Source organism: Myotis lucifugus, unplaced genomic scaffold (assembly GCF_000147115.1).
Source record: "Myotis lucifugus unplaced genomic scaffold, Myoluc2.0 scaffold_14, whole genome shotgun sequence".
Classification (NCBI taxonomy): Eukaryota; Metazoa; Chordata; class Mammalia; order Chiroptera; family Vespertilionidae; genus Myotis; species Myotis lucifugus.
Genome location: NW_005871062.1, coordinates 714,110 through 729,329, shown reverse-complemented (window position 1 = coordinate 729,329; position 15,220 = coordinate 714,110). Strand labels below are relative to the sequence as shown.

The following is a 15,220-nucleotide window of genomic DNA, read 5'->3' as shown; positions in this document are numbered from 1 at the left end:
CCGGGCGCGGGGGTGAACATGGCGCGACCCTCACCCAGCGAGTGATACGAGAGAGAGGTGGCCCTTCCCAGCTCTGGGGATGCTGCAGTGTCCATTAGGTCAGGTCATCATCCTAGATTGCAGATTGATCCCTGGTTGGGGTACCAACAGGAGCCAACTGATGGATGTTTCTCTCTCTCCCTTAAAAATAAAAACCCCAACAGATTTAGTTGTTTTTGATATTGAGATGAATGAGCTAACTAAAAAATGTATATAGAATTGCAAATATTTGAGAATAATAAAACACATTTGAAAAGGAAGAACAAAGTTGGAGAACTTATACTATTTGACTTCAAGATTTACTGTAATACTGCAGTAATAAAAACAGTGGTAGTCTTCTGAGTATATATGTAAAGAAACACTATTTTGAAAGAATATGTTTACCCCTATGCTCATTGCAGCATTAGTTACAATAGCCAAGGTATGGAAACAAACCAAGTGCTCATCAATAGACAAGTGAATAAAAAAAGTTGTGGTACATATATACAATGGACTATTACTTGGCCATAGAAAAGAATGAAATCTTACCATTTGTGATAACATGAATGGACCTAAAGGGTATTGTGCTAAGTAAATAATGTTAATACAAGGATATTCATTTGGAAAAAAATGAAATTCCACCCACACTTCACATCACAGACAAAGACAAATATCATATGATATCACTTGCACGTGGTTTCTAAAGAACAAAATAAACAAACAAACAAAATTAAAACAGACTTATAGATACAGAGAACAAGCGGACAGAGGCCGGGGGAAGGGATGTTGGGGGGGCTGGGTGAAATAAGGTGAAGGGTAAGAAAGTAATAATGGATAGTTACAAAATTGGCATGGGGATGTAAGGCAAAGCATAGGGAATATAGTTAAGGCTATTGTGATAACTGTACATGGTGCCAGGTGGGCACTTGAATTATCAGAGGGAACACTTTATAACCTTATGGAAGTCTATCCACTGTGCTGTACACCTGAAACTAACACAAAATAGTGTTGAATGAAAGCTGTAATTAAAAAAATACCATAAACATCCATTAAAAAAAGACAGTGTGGCAATGGTGTAAAGGATAGACATAGAGATTACAGAAAGAATGGCATCATGAAACATCCATGCATCCATGACCAGTTGATTTTTGACTAAGATACTAAGGTCATTCAATAGGGGAAAGATTAGTCTTTTTAACAAATGATGTCAATACAAAAATATTCATTTGGAAAAAAATGAAATTCCACCCACACTTCACATCACCTATAAAAATTAACTTGAAATGAGACATAGACCTAAACACAGGAGCTAAAACTCTAAAAATTCTAGGAGAAAACCTGGGCCAAAATATTTGTGAACCATTACAAATAGAATAAGACATCTTTTAATTTTTTGGGGGGGGGGGGCACATAAAGCATGAACTGTAAAAGAGAAATCACCAATTGGATTTCTTCATGTTTAAAAATATTTGCTCTTCAAAAGACATTGTTAAGAAAATGAAGACAAGCGACAGACTGGGAGGAAAATATTTGCAAATATATCTGATGAAAGTCTTATAGTCTAAATACATAAAAGACTCTTACAATTTAGTAATAGGAAGACAAACAAGTCAATTAAAGAAATGCGTAAAAGATTTGAATAGACACTTCACCAACGATATATCAATGGCTAATAAGTACATAAAAAAATGCTCAACATCATTAGTCATCATTAAAACAACAATGAGATATCATTTCATACCCACTAGAATGGTTAAAATGTAAAAGACTGACCATACCAAGTGTTAGTAAGGATGTGTGACAACAGGATTTCTCAGGCATTGCTGCTGGGAATACTAACTAGTACAGCCACTTTAGGAAGCAGTTTGACAACTTCTTAGGGAGTTAAACACACACATACCCTATGACACAGCAATTCCACTCCTAGGTACCCAAGAGAAGAACATACGTCCATATCAAAGTACTTAATTTTTGTGTATATTACCATTTCTCAACTAAACATGTAACCATTATACATATAATAAGACATCTTTTAAAAATCTCTAGTTCTTTAAAATTGCAAACAATGTATACATTTTATGTCATTCATATTAAAATAAAAAAAATTAACAAGTAATAGAATGGTGGCAAATTTAAATTAGGGTTTCTCCGCCCCCAAACCTATAAAGTCTAGGTAATCCAAGTCTTGATTTAAAGGTATACTGAATGGCATATGTGAAAATTGTATTTTTGTTTTAACACATTAAATAAAATGAATTTTAAAAACCATACGTCCACATAAAGACCAGCTACGTATGGACATACGGTTTTTCCCGACAATGTTGCAGGGAATACTGTTGAACATAACTCCTGGAGCCAGTGTGGCAGTTTCTCTAGGGCCATCGCTGTGGCTGTGAGGGCTGAGTCACTGAGTGTGTGCTTCTCCTTTACTGGACACCACACATTTACTTTTATGCCGTCTGATTCACGCTAAGCCTGTGGTCAACCGACTTTATCATATAAATGCCTATCAAGCAAGGTCTCCCTCAACATGTTCTACTTTTAAAAAGCCAAAATTATACTCCTTGAATGTTTCCTATAAGCAAGACACTGTGCTAGGCACTATGGACATACAGAAAAATAGTAGGTCCTTCACCTTTAAGGAACTTAAGATAAATTAAGGTAAATCGAGAGCCGGGCTGGGTCTGTAGATGGAGCCTCCTCATTGATGCTCCTAATAACTTATGCAAACCCACTGAGGAGGTGCAGGCCCTGCTACTTGGGAAGGGAGCAGAGAGCCTCTGTTCCTCCTGTTGGTCAGACAGCCGCTCTTCCTGAGCAGTGCCAGCCACAACCCTTAGACACGGCGGTGAAGGTCGGAGTGAACACATTCGGCCACATTGGGCGCCTGGTCACCAGGGCTGCTTTAACTCTGGCAAAGTGGATATTGCCGCCATCAATGACTCCTTTATTGACCTCAACTACATGGTCTACGTGTTCCAGTAGGATTCCACTCATGGCAAGTTCAAAGGTACAGTCAAGGCTGAGAACGGGAAGCTTGTCATCAATGAAAAGTCCATCTCCATCTTCCAGGAGCGAGATCCTGCCAACATCAAATGGGGTGATGCTGGTGCTGAGTATGTTGTGGAGCCCACCAGTGTCTTCACTACCATGGAGAAGGCTGGGGCTCATTTGAAGGGCAGAGCCAAGAGGGTCATCATCTCTGCCCCTTCTGCAGATGCCCCCATGTTTGTGATGGGTGTGCACCATAACAAGTATGACAACTCCCTCAAGATTGTCAGCAATGCCTCCTACACCACCAACTGCTTGGCCCCCCTGGTCAAGGTCATCCATGACAACTTTGGCATCGTGGAGGGACTCATGACCACAGACCATGCCATCCCTGCCACCCAGAATACTGTGGATATCCCCTCTGTAAGGCTGTGACGTGATGGCCAAGGGGCTGCCTGAACATCATTTCTGCTTCTACTGGCACTGCCAAGGCTGTGGGCAAGGGCATCCTGAGTTAAATGGAAAGCTCACTGGCATGGTCTTCCATGACCCACCCCCAGTGTGTTGGTTGCAGATCGGACCTGCTGCCTGGAAAAAGCTGCCAAATATGATGACATCAAGAATGTAGTGAAACAGGCATCAGAGGGCCCCCTCAAGGGCTTCCTGGGCTGTACTGAGGACCACGCTGTCTCCTGCAACTTTAACAGTGACACCCACTCCACCTTTCATCTGGGGCTGGCATTGCCCGCAATGGCCACTTTGTCAAGCTCATTTCCTGGTATGACAATGAATTTGGCTACAGCAACAGGATGCTGGACCTTATGGTCCACAAGGCCTCCAAGGAGTAAGAGCCCCCTGGACCACCAGCCCCAGTGAGAGGAAGAGAGGCCCTCTGCTGCTGCGGAGTCCTTGCCCCAAGTCAACCCCAATGCACTGAGAATCTCCTGACCACAGTCTCCATCCCAGACCCCCTGAAGAAGGGGAGGGGCTTAGGGAGTCCTACCTTGTTGTGCATTATCAATAAAGGTCACTGTACCCAGCCAAAACAAAAACAAAACTTCCCTGGGAGGCCAAGAGGGCACCTGCCATCATCCCACCATAGAGAAGAAGGAGCTGAGGCACAGAGGGGGAAGTGAATTGTATCACATTATGAGGCCAGAAATGGCAGAGCCCAACCTAGAACTTAGGTCTCCTGACTCCAAATCAGTGTCTTTCCCCAAATATCACTGACTCCCCACAGCTAGAAAAATGGGGAGGCTTCTCAATCTGTCCTCATATCAGACTGAAAGATAGACACATTATCAACAAAAGTTCACAATATTAAGTCTGGGCTCCTAACTTCCATGGCTGGCAAAATGCCCCTGATAGCCAGGCCACAAGCTCTCTTAGGCTTGGGTACTCACAATACCCATCTGTGGTTGGAAGTATCTATTTTCTAGAAAACACAGCCATAACTACATTTATAAAACTAGGGTACAGACAGCTGAAACTACTCACGGATCCTCAAAATGTGTCTCCCCTTTTCCTCTATCAAACCTTTGCTCAGTTTCCTCTCTTGAGTGCTCTCACCTCCATTTCTGCCTATCAAATCTTACCCAGACCTGAGTAGCCAGCACAATAATGAAGAAGAACAAAGTCAGAGGATGGACACTATCCAACTTCAGGACTTACCACATAGCTGCAGTAATCAAGACAGTGTGGTATTGGTGAAAGAACAGACACATAGATAAATGGAACAGAGTGTAGAACCCAGAAGTATTCTCACACTTAAGTCTGTAATCCATTTCAAGTTGAGTTTTGTGTATGGTTTAAGATTAGGGTCCCAATTTCATTGTTTTGCATGTGCTTATCCAGTTTTTCCAACACCATTTATTGAAGAGACTGCCCTTACTCCATTGTGTATTCTTGATGTCCTTGTCAAAGATTAGTGGAATGCATACGCATGGGTTTATTGCTGGGCTTCCTGTTCTGTTTCCTTTGTCTATGTGCCTATTTTTATGCCAATACCATATTGTTTTGTTTACTAAACCTTTGTCATATAGTTTGAGTTCACTACCAACAAAGGAAATACATAAAAAATTCAGGAATATTTTGTCTTATTCCCTTTCCCTGACACTTTAAAGATGATCTTCAAGATCAATATGAGCTGAGTAACAGCCTATTCTCATGGCACAATCTAGCTTTTCAATGGTGGTGAAACACACCAATGAAGTCATTCTCTTGGGGGGAAAATGTTGGTTTTTGAGAGAAAAACAAAGGAGAAATGTGGCAACAACTTGTACTCATGAAAGATCCTTTTTTCAGAAGTTCATTAAAACAAACAAAAAACCCCAGATGCCTTTAAATGGTTATTGTGCTTCAAAATGTTGGCTTGTTACATCCAAGGACCATCCCTGTGTTCCCGTAAAACAATTTCTCCCAAGAGAGGTAGCCGAGTCTTAATGAGGTGAGCAAGAAGACTGTTTGATTAGACCAGTACTTCCTAAAACACCCATCATATGCCTTATGTTCAGTTCGTGGGGGCACATGCACTTAGGGTGAATCGCCATGATTTTTGTCCTCGAGATGCTCATACTCAAGCTGTAGAGAGAGCTAGTGCTTAGCTGGGTTATTAAACGCAACATTTTCATTAAACACTTCAGTTCTGCCATTACACAGATCTTCACATTGTGTGACAGCATCAGCATGTATCCCCCAAGAATGCCCAGCTAGAACAGTATGTCCAGGGAGGACCTCTAGGTCATTTTACAGTTGAGCAATGGATTGTGGGGAATATTCCTCCCAGTGGGAAGAGGGAGGGCTGCGACATGCCATATTTGTGGACCCGTGGGCCACCTTGGGCTTTACATGGAATCATTCATCTCCATTCTCCAGCTGAAGACACTGAGGGCTGCACATCACTGGGGACACATGCAGCACCAGTACTGCATACCCAGCCCCAGCTGAGGGCTGCCATCTGGTCTGGGTGAAGAAAAACCTGAGGTGCTATAGAGGCAAGCAGTTGACCTGTCTGCCCATCCCAAAGGCCCAGTCAGAGAGCTCATGGATGTTGGTTTGGCACTGCATCAGTGGCTGAGGAACTGCTTACCTGGCTCACAGGTAATGCTCACTTCTGTTCCTTTTTGTGTTGCTTTGAGGCCCTGGCCTAGTTAAACTTTTCAGCCCAGGCACAGCCTTCTTTCTTTCTTTTTTTTTTTTTAATCTTTATTGTTCAGATTATTACAGTTGTTCCTCTTTTCCCCCATAGCTCTCCTCCACCCAGTTCCCACTCCACCCTCTGCCCTTACCCGCAACCCACTGTCCTCATCCATAGGTGTATGATTTTTGTCCAGTCTCTTCCCACTCCCCCCACACCCCTTTCCCCCCGAGAATTGTCAGTCCACTCCCTTTCTATGCACCATTTTATTCTGTTCATCAGATTTTTTATTCACTTGATTTTTAGATTCACTGTTGATAGATGTGTATTTGTTGTTCATAATTTGTATCTTTACCTTTTTCTTCTTCTTTCTCTTCTTAAAGGATACCTTTCAGCATTTCATATAATACTGGTTTGGTGGTGATGAACTCCTTTAGCTTTTCCTTATCTGTGAAGCTCTTTATCTGACCTTCAATTCTGAATGATAGCTTTGCTGGGTAAAGTAATCTTGGTTGAAGGTTCTTGCTATTCATCACTTTGAATATTTCTTGCCACTCCCTTCTGGCCTGCATAGTTTCTGTTGAGAAATCAGCTGACAATCGTATGGGTACTCCCTTGTAAGTAACTAACTGTTTTTCTCTTGCTGCTTGTAAGATTCTCTCTTTGTCTTTTCAGGCACAGATTTCTTTTTAACTCCGTGTCTTTTGCTGAGGAAGACGCTCTCCATTGAGAAGAGGCAGCCAGATGCAGTGTGGGAGCAGAAACTTGGGGGTGAGAAGGCTCAGGGTTCTAGTCGCTTCTCAGCAAGGTAGTGAACCTCCTTAAACCTCAGTGTTCTCACCTGCATGCAGAACAAACCTTTCTCTCTTCCAGCTGAAAACAGGTTGTGACTAGAAAACTAAAGATTATAGAATTGTCTTTTGGAAGCCACTCTAAAAATGAGGCCTCCACTCCTAGCTGGTTTGGCTCAGTGGATAGAGCATTGGCCCGTGAACTAAAGGGTCCCAGGTTCAATTCTGGCCAAGGTCATATACCTCGGTTGCAGGTTCCCCGGCCTTAGTCGGGGTGTGTGCAGGAGGCAACCCATTTATGTGTCTCTCTCACATCGATGTTTCTCTGTCTCTCCCTCTCCCTTCCACTCTCTCTAAAAATCATCCTCAGCTGAGGATTAATAAAAAATTTAAAAAATAAATCAAACCTTTATGAGAAAACATGAAGAAGAACACCAGGGAGAGAGAACCAGGCAAGCCAGACTGGGGCTTTCCTGTGAGCCCTGGCCCAAGATGGCTCTTATGGGACACCTGGGCCTTCCTTACAGAATGTCCATTTCTGCAGAGATTAATACGCCGAATAACAATGGTTGTGGGTAGCACTTTACAATTCACACACTCTCCTGTGCTCCCCAGACTGCACAGGCTTTAGTTGCTCCCAGAAGTGTCACCTCTTGTGGAAAGAATTTCTACCCAGCCTTGCCACCCAGCAGCTCCTCAGATCCCAAGGCACTTGACTCCCCATAAGAGCACAGCCTTGGAAGGTCCTCCCCTCACCCACTCACACCTCACCGCCCTGCTGCCTCTGCTCAGGGGCCTGGTGGGCCCAGCTTCCTTGCCTGTCGGGAGCAGTGCCTTCAAGAGGGCCAGCCCGGGGCTGCCACTTCTGCTCAGAGCCAGTTGGCCTGCCGGCCACAATGCCTTTTAAGCAGAAGTTAGAGCTTTTCCTTCCGTGGCACCTTGCCTGACGTTGGAGAAGAGCGCCCTCTAGTGTGGGTTTTTGGTAGAGACGAAACAGCTTCCTCCAGCCTGAGTGAGGCTCTGGGATCTGAACCGTTGGGAGGGGAGGAGCCAGGAGCAGAGCGTAACTGGGTGTAGCAGAGAAGTGGGGAGGACAGACTGGGGACTCTTGAGCTCCAGAAAGTCCCTCCTCCCTACACACTTAGCCTCTCAGGCCCGCTCATGGCGGAACACATTTGTCCCAGGCCTTCCTCTCTTGTAACACCCAAACTTCCGCCTACCCCTGACACCCGGCCGCAACAAGCTCACCTGCCTCTGTGACTGAGAAGGGAAAGGTGGAAAAGGCATCGACCAGTGTGTCTGAGTAGGAACACGGCCGCCCAGTTGTCCGTTGATAGCACCAATCCTTGGGTGGCCTCCTTCTGTGCCTTCGTGGTCCTGCAATGACCATCAGATCAGTCCTGATTTCTGCAGGGTGGGGGAGGAGAGAGTTTGGCAGTGTGTGAGTAGATAGATGTTGGGTGACATGCCCTACGAGGGTGTCAGGCAGCAGGACTGTCTGGTAACTATGCTTTTTAGAGCCACACAGTCTTCATCAATACCACCCCATTTTTTGAGAGGGACAATCCACATTTTAAAAAAATCTTCAGTAAAGTGTTACACAATTCAGATTAAAGTCCCCCTCCTTCTTTCCTTTCTAAACAGATTGCCTTGCTAAGCCCCTCCCATAAGGGATTTTATAGCTGCCGCCAGCCACAGAACAGGATGTCCTGGCGCTTAGGGAAATGAAGTGGCAGAGGCTGTACCATCAGTACTGTACCCTTTAATTCCCAGACTTGCAAATACATTCAGAATCTCTTTTGTTGCGGTTGTTTCCTACGAATTATATCCTATCTTCAGCTCTATGTGACTATTGAGTTTAATCAAACCCTGAGCTGTGCACCTACATGGTCAAATTGAATGTTATCCTATATAATAAAAGGCTAATATGCAAATTATCCCCTCAAGAGTTCGACCAACTGGGCGTTCAACCACCCACTATGATGTGCACTGACCACCAGTTGGGTGGCGCAGAATGAAGGAAGACCCCAGTCAGCAGCTGGCAGCCAGCAGCTGGGGGAAGGAAGGCCCTGATCGGCCCTGATCGCCAGCCAGGCCTAGGACCCTACCCTGCATGAATTTCGTGCACCAGGCCTCTAGTTTGTATATAATTTTCACCAAATCTACTTCCAGTTACAGGCAGGGTGACCACCCATCGGGGTTCACCTGGAACCATCCTGGTTTACATCTGTCACCCTGGCATAATTATTAATGGTGGCCCTTTTACTCTGAAAAGGGTCCCATTTAGACGATCAATTATACTGTCACCCTAATCACAGATGATTTATGTAAGAAAACATTTAGGTGTAAGGATTTATAGGATGTGAGAGATAACATTACAGGAATTTGAAATTTAAATGGTTATTATATTCTTGGCCTAAATAGCTCTAAGCTTCCTGGCCACTGGAACAGAAGGAAACCATGAAGGTTAAGAAGTTCATTCTATCTTGTAAAATGATGCATATGCTATCCTCTGGAGGAACATATTTATCAGAAACTAAATTGGAGGAGACATTTTTCACATAAACTGTTGTATAAGGGGCACTGAGCAACATAAGGGACTGTGTGTGATGTCCTCAGTGATAGTTTTAGCAGAATTTCCTATGTGGTCATTAAAAAAAAAAAAATTGGTCCTCAAAAATGATTGTGCTTTTCCAATTCTCTTTCAGTCTCTGTGAAGAAAAAAAAAATGGGGAGGGAATAAAAATTAACTCACAAGGATTAACGCAGATATGTGTGCAAAGTGCCAAGTAAACTATAAATTTCAAAACATTGTCATTTTTACTCTTATTTTATTATCTTATTATCCCAAACCGTCCTTTTATTGATGGGGAGAGAGAGAGAGAGAGAGAGAGAGAGAGAGAGAGAGAGAGAGAGAGAACACTAGTTTTTGGCAAAACTGGGGTTAAGACTCCTGTTTAACCCTAAATGCCAATAAAATCTCACATGGCTGTTCATCAAGACACTTTGAGAGTCTGTCAGGCCACTTGTGGGGGTTGGGGCTGAGGCGGGCAGGGAGATGATGCAGAAAGGAATTCAGGGACCTTGGACAGTAATGAGTGTGGCAGCCCAGATGCAGAGGCTAGAAAGGGTGTTTTAAGTCATTATCCTAAAAAATATTATGAACATAATTTCCTTTTAGGAAAATAAAAGGAGTTCCATGGTGTTGGCATGAATCACTCCCAGGTGAAAACAATAAGGCATCTGTTTTTTGTAAGTTAAGAAGAAGGCTTTTCCCAGTCTGGTTTCAGGGACACAGCCCCTTGGGCAGTTCTAGCAGGGGGTTTTCCAGCCTTACAGCACAACCTTCTTCAGGACAGTGGGTCTCAAAGTGTGGTCCCAGACCAGCAGCAGCAGCACCCAGAAACTTGTTAGATATGCAAATTCCCAGGCCCCACTCCAGACCCACTGAATCAGGAACTGGGGGTGATTCTGTTGCACACTGTGGCTTGAGAACCATGGCTCCAGGCTGACTTCAAGGAGAAGAGAGAAGCAAAGTCATGGCAGTTCCCCCCTGGCTGCTCTCCCCCACCCACCAGGCAGGTTGTCCTTCCAGACTCCTCATAACCATTCCTTTCTCAGGCGTGGCCGATGCGCCTGGGACTTGCTCATAGCTGAAGAAGTGCTTAGTCTTTGTTTGATGGTTTGCCTCACCCATACCACGTTTGGGTAATAAAACTACCTTTACCGAGCACTTCATATGTGCCAGGTTCAAGAGCACTACAATCTGATGGCCCAGTTCAGTTTAGTTTTAAGGAAAAGACATGTATTTCTTCAGCCTCTGATATATTTGGCTGATTTCCAGCTGGAATAAACTAAAAAGGATCCCATTTAACTTTTGAAGGGTAATCAGGGAAGGGAAAGCTGTGACAGTCCAGAATGTAGAATTCTGTAGAAACCGCTGTTCCCTTCTACAAAGAGCTTTTCACATTTACAAATGGGTCTCGGCAGAAATAGTTTATCTGAGCCTGAAAGAATATTGATTCGCTTTCAAGGCATAATGAGCCTAACGGTTTTGCCTGCTATTTTTACCCTGTCATTTCAACAGACCAGTGTTGTGGGTTCAGACTTATCAAAGGGGAAAGAACCCTTAACCCTCTCTTTGGAGGGCTGTTCTTGACCGGTTGTAAACTAAAAAGGAAATGGAAAGAATTTTCTTACTGTGTGGACCTCGGATTGCCCTGCTCTGCATCTTTATTCCCAGTGGAGCTTTCTGGATACTCAAGGCACTGCTCCCCAAGCTTTATTTTGTATGCAACATGCTGCCAAAGGACGGGAATTCACTCAGCGAGGCAGAGGGGAGGCTGAAACCTGAGAGGGTGGATCTGAGTTCCTGTGATGCTGGGCAGAAGGGTACGCCCTGGAGAGCTGACTTCTACCCATGACCTGACCAGTCAGCACAACCCATCTGAGCTCTGGGTGCAAGCTGCCTTGACCAATAGTGAGGGGGGAAAGACTCTTAAGAACAGGGGGCCCAGCCGGCATGGCTCAGTGGTTGAGTGTGGACCTATGAACCAGGTCTCCATTCGATTCCTGGTCAGGGCACATGCCTGGGCTAGATCCTCAGTGTGGGGAGTGCAGGAGGCAGCCGATGGATTATTTTCTCTTATCATTGATGTTTCTATCTCTCTCTCCCTCCCCCTTCCTGTCTGAAGTCAATTTTAAAAATATATTAAAAAAAAAGAATAGGGGGAGAGTAACAGATGGAGACAAGTGAAGAGAATCAAGAACAGAAGTGTTCTTTCCTCTAGAACACTGGTTCTCAGCCTTGACCTGCACATTACAATCCTGTGGGGAGCTTATAAATGTTCTGACCACCAGGCCATACCCTGGACCAGCTGAATCAGAACCTCTGGGTGTGGTACCCAGGCATCAGCACTTTTAAAATCTCCCTGGGTGGTTCCCATGTGCAGCCAGGGTTGAGAACCACTGCCGGAAGCCGGTCCATCCTTGCTGCTTGACATAGTCGCTGCAGGAAAGAAACATCTGCACAGCATATGTTTCAAGGGACCTGGCATATATAGCATATTGTTCTTAATATGTTTGCTCTCCTTAGCGCCATGTGTTTTAACCAAGTTCACCTCTCCGAGAAAGGTTGTTTCCCCAGGTGGGGATTTTCCCCTGAGGTTAGGGAGGGGATACAACCCCTTAACTAAGTGCCAGGCGGGTAGTTAATCACTTTAACTACAAACAATCACGCTTAAGCTACATAATCTTTACTCCCTGGAATGGAGATAACCTTTGCAATAGAAATTGACAGGATTGGAATCGACTGGTATAAATACAGATGTAACAAGACAATAAACATCAGATCCTATCAAGAACTTTGGCTGGAGATCCTGGCTAGAGGTCCTGACTAGGCTGCTGATCAACTGAAGGCTGTCTCTGTGTCATTCCTTCTTCGCCGACTCCGTCCACACCTTTGGGGACCCCTGGACCTGCTGGGGTTGGACCCCAGCAAACCACCTTTTCAGCATTTACTTCCTCCAGCAACTGTTGCTTTCCTGCCTCCTATCCAGAGGCCCATGTGTCAGGACCCCTTCACGTTTGTCTCAGCTTGTATTTTCTTCATTTGTCTGGCCTTTGAGGACTGTGTGTAGAATCAGGGGCATCTTATCTAAGTGAAAATTAGCTGGACTTCTTTTGTTCAGGACTCCTTATTTCTCTTTGGATCTTACATCTTTATCAAACACTGAGTTGGAGTCCCAGAAGAAATAATTGGTTTTACTATCCTATATAATAAAACCCTAATATGCAAATTGACCAAACGGCAGAATGACCAGTTGCTATGACTCGCACTGGCCACCACGGGGCAGATGCTCAATGCAGGAGCTGCCCCTTGGTGGTCAGTGCGCTCCCACAGCGGGGAGCACCGCTCAACCAGAAGTTGGGCTTATGGCTGGTGAGTGCAGTGGCGATGATGGGAGCCTCTCCCGCCTCTGCTGCAGGCAAGCGGTAAGGAGCGAGGGGTCCTAAACTGTGAGAGCCCTGGCTATGAGAGGGCGCAGGCTGTGAGAGCCCTGGACTATGAGAGGGTGCAGGCTGTGAGAGCCCTGGACTATGAGAGGGCGCAGGCTGGACCCCGTCCCAGTGCACTAATTTTGTGCACCAGGCATCTAGTATAATTTTAATATATAAAGAGCCAGGTCCGTCACGACCTAAATGTTCAGACAGACAACTGAACACCAGGCTAGGGTCCCAGCCAGCACGGTGAAAGTCAGTCCTGGGTCCCATAGTGCAGCAGCGGGAGGGAGCTGTGGGAACAGAGCCAAGCCGCCATCAGACTGGCCTCTGGGTCCCTTCCCCCACCCGCAGGTTCCGAGGAACCAGAGTCATGCTGCCATCAGACTGGTGTTTTGGTCCCTACCCCCGGCCCGCAGGCTCCAGGAACTGGAGCCATGCTGCAATCGGACTGGCCTCTTAGTCCCTCCCCCGTGGCCCGCAGCCCAGAGCTGGACCCTACCCGAGGGGTCCCAGATTGGAGAGGGTGCAGGCTGGGCTGAGAGAACCCCCCACCAAGTGCATGAATTTTTGTGCACTGGGCCTCTAGTAATAAAATATAAAGACAGCTCTATCATTTGACTTTGCACTTCCTGGTCACTTCTGGTTGAGTCTGATGAACATTTGAGCCTCTCTACAGTAGGACAGTGCTTCCTGGCAGTAGTTAAAGAAAAGAGGAGTCTCAAGAATAGGACATACCCCCAGTGTTTCACTGGACAAATATGATGTCCCCTATCAAATGTGCATCACTATGACCCCTCTAAACAGCCATAGAGTCTGTTAACTTATAACCAGAGGGATCTGCCTTCCTCTCCCTGCTAGGCAGTATGAGGTCTTTTCTTATTTATAAGCCCCCTCCTTTCCTGACTACAAACCCATTCTTGGGAGGAGTCTTGGGTTGAACTTGTACATAAAAGAAAGCCTATGATTTTGGAGTCTTAAGGAACTTTGGTGTGATGTTCACCAACTTTTGCCACACTCCCCTCCCTCTTTCTTGCAATGCAGCTCTTCTAAACATTAAAAGCCTTTTAAAAATTCTGAAATAGTTTATCCTGCTCCCTCCCTCAAGCCCCATCCCCCTCACATACTTTAGTTCATCATACTTTCGGTAGGATATGGAGCATCATGCACCTTGAGAAAAGCAGAAATATATTACAGGCCGAGAACCAAATAAGCATATGGTACACTGTCATCTCCTTTACTCCTCTCTGCTGTTTGGGCCGCCTCAGCTAAGCACCCTCCCCAAGCTGTTTTCAGTGAAAAAACGCTGTTTCATTTCAAAGAGGGACTCGACACTGGACCCTGGGTACCCAATGGGGATTGGTACCAGAACCCCCAGTGGGTACCATTATCCAAGGATGCTAAAGTTCCTTATATACAATGGCGTAGTATTTGCATATAGTCTCCATTGGCATGCAGACTACAGCGGGATATGCCTACACATCACTTCATTCACATGGATTCAATGTGGTGCGCAGTGTGGGGCAAATTCATGTTTTGCTTTTGGGAACTTTCTAGGATTTGAAAAATATATCTTCCATTTGTAGTTGGTTGAACCCATGGATGTAAAACTGAGAACATGGAGGGCCAACTGTATTTTGAACCTGTTAAATGTCTATTTATTTAGCCTTGGTGTTACTCTTCCTAAACTATAATATCTTTCCATAAAAGTTGGGTTTTCCTATTCATCCCTACAGTAGAGGGACTTACTCCTCAGTCCAAGGGCAGGAAGAAAGCCCCTCCTTATCTCACAACAGGTTACACAGTTTAGATCCCTGCCTCAGCCCCGTCCCCCAGGAAACAGAGCCTGAGGCAAAGCTCCTGTACTAGATCTTCACTGCCAAGAGGGGTTGAGTTCCAGGAAAATGTGAATGAGGGGGAAAAGGGAAGTGAGGAAGCAAAGCAAATAAATCCAAGTAGCTCATTACCAAACAGGCCATTGCTTCTTAAGAAAACACAGCTGGTTGCTCAGGGAATGGGAGTTGATCCAGGGGACTGGGGTCTGAGACTGGCTAAGTTGGATCTAACTCCCTGCCTGGATGCCAGGAGATGAGGCAAACTCTAGGGTGGCTCCTGGAAGCCTGGAAAAGTGATACAGCCAGTGCTGAGAGCTGGAGTGGAAATGCCTGAGTTGCTCTGTCAGATGGAAGTGAAGGAATATGTAGACTGTGAGGTCAGAAGATCCACCAGGGGAGTATGTTCACACGGGGGGTGCCGTTAGAGCAAGAGGGTGAGAGGATATAAA

The 15,220-nt window shown here is 45.2% G+C and overlaps 1 pseudogene; it reads left to right on the top strand.

Annotated features, from left to right (window-relative positions):
• The window catches only part of LOC102439935, a 7,017-nt pseudogene extending 3,160 nt beyond the window's left edge, over positions 1-3,857 (top strand).
• Positions 3,858-15,220: the final 11,363 nt, after the last annotated feature.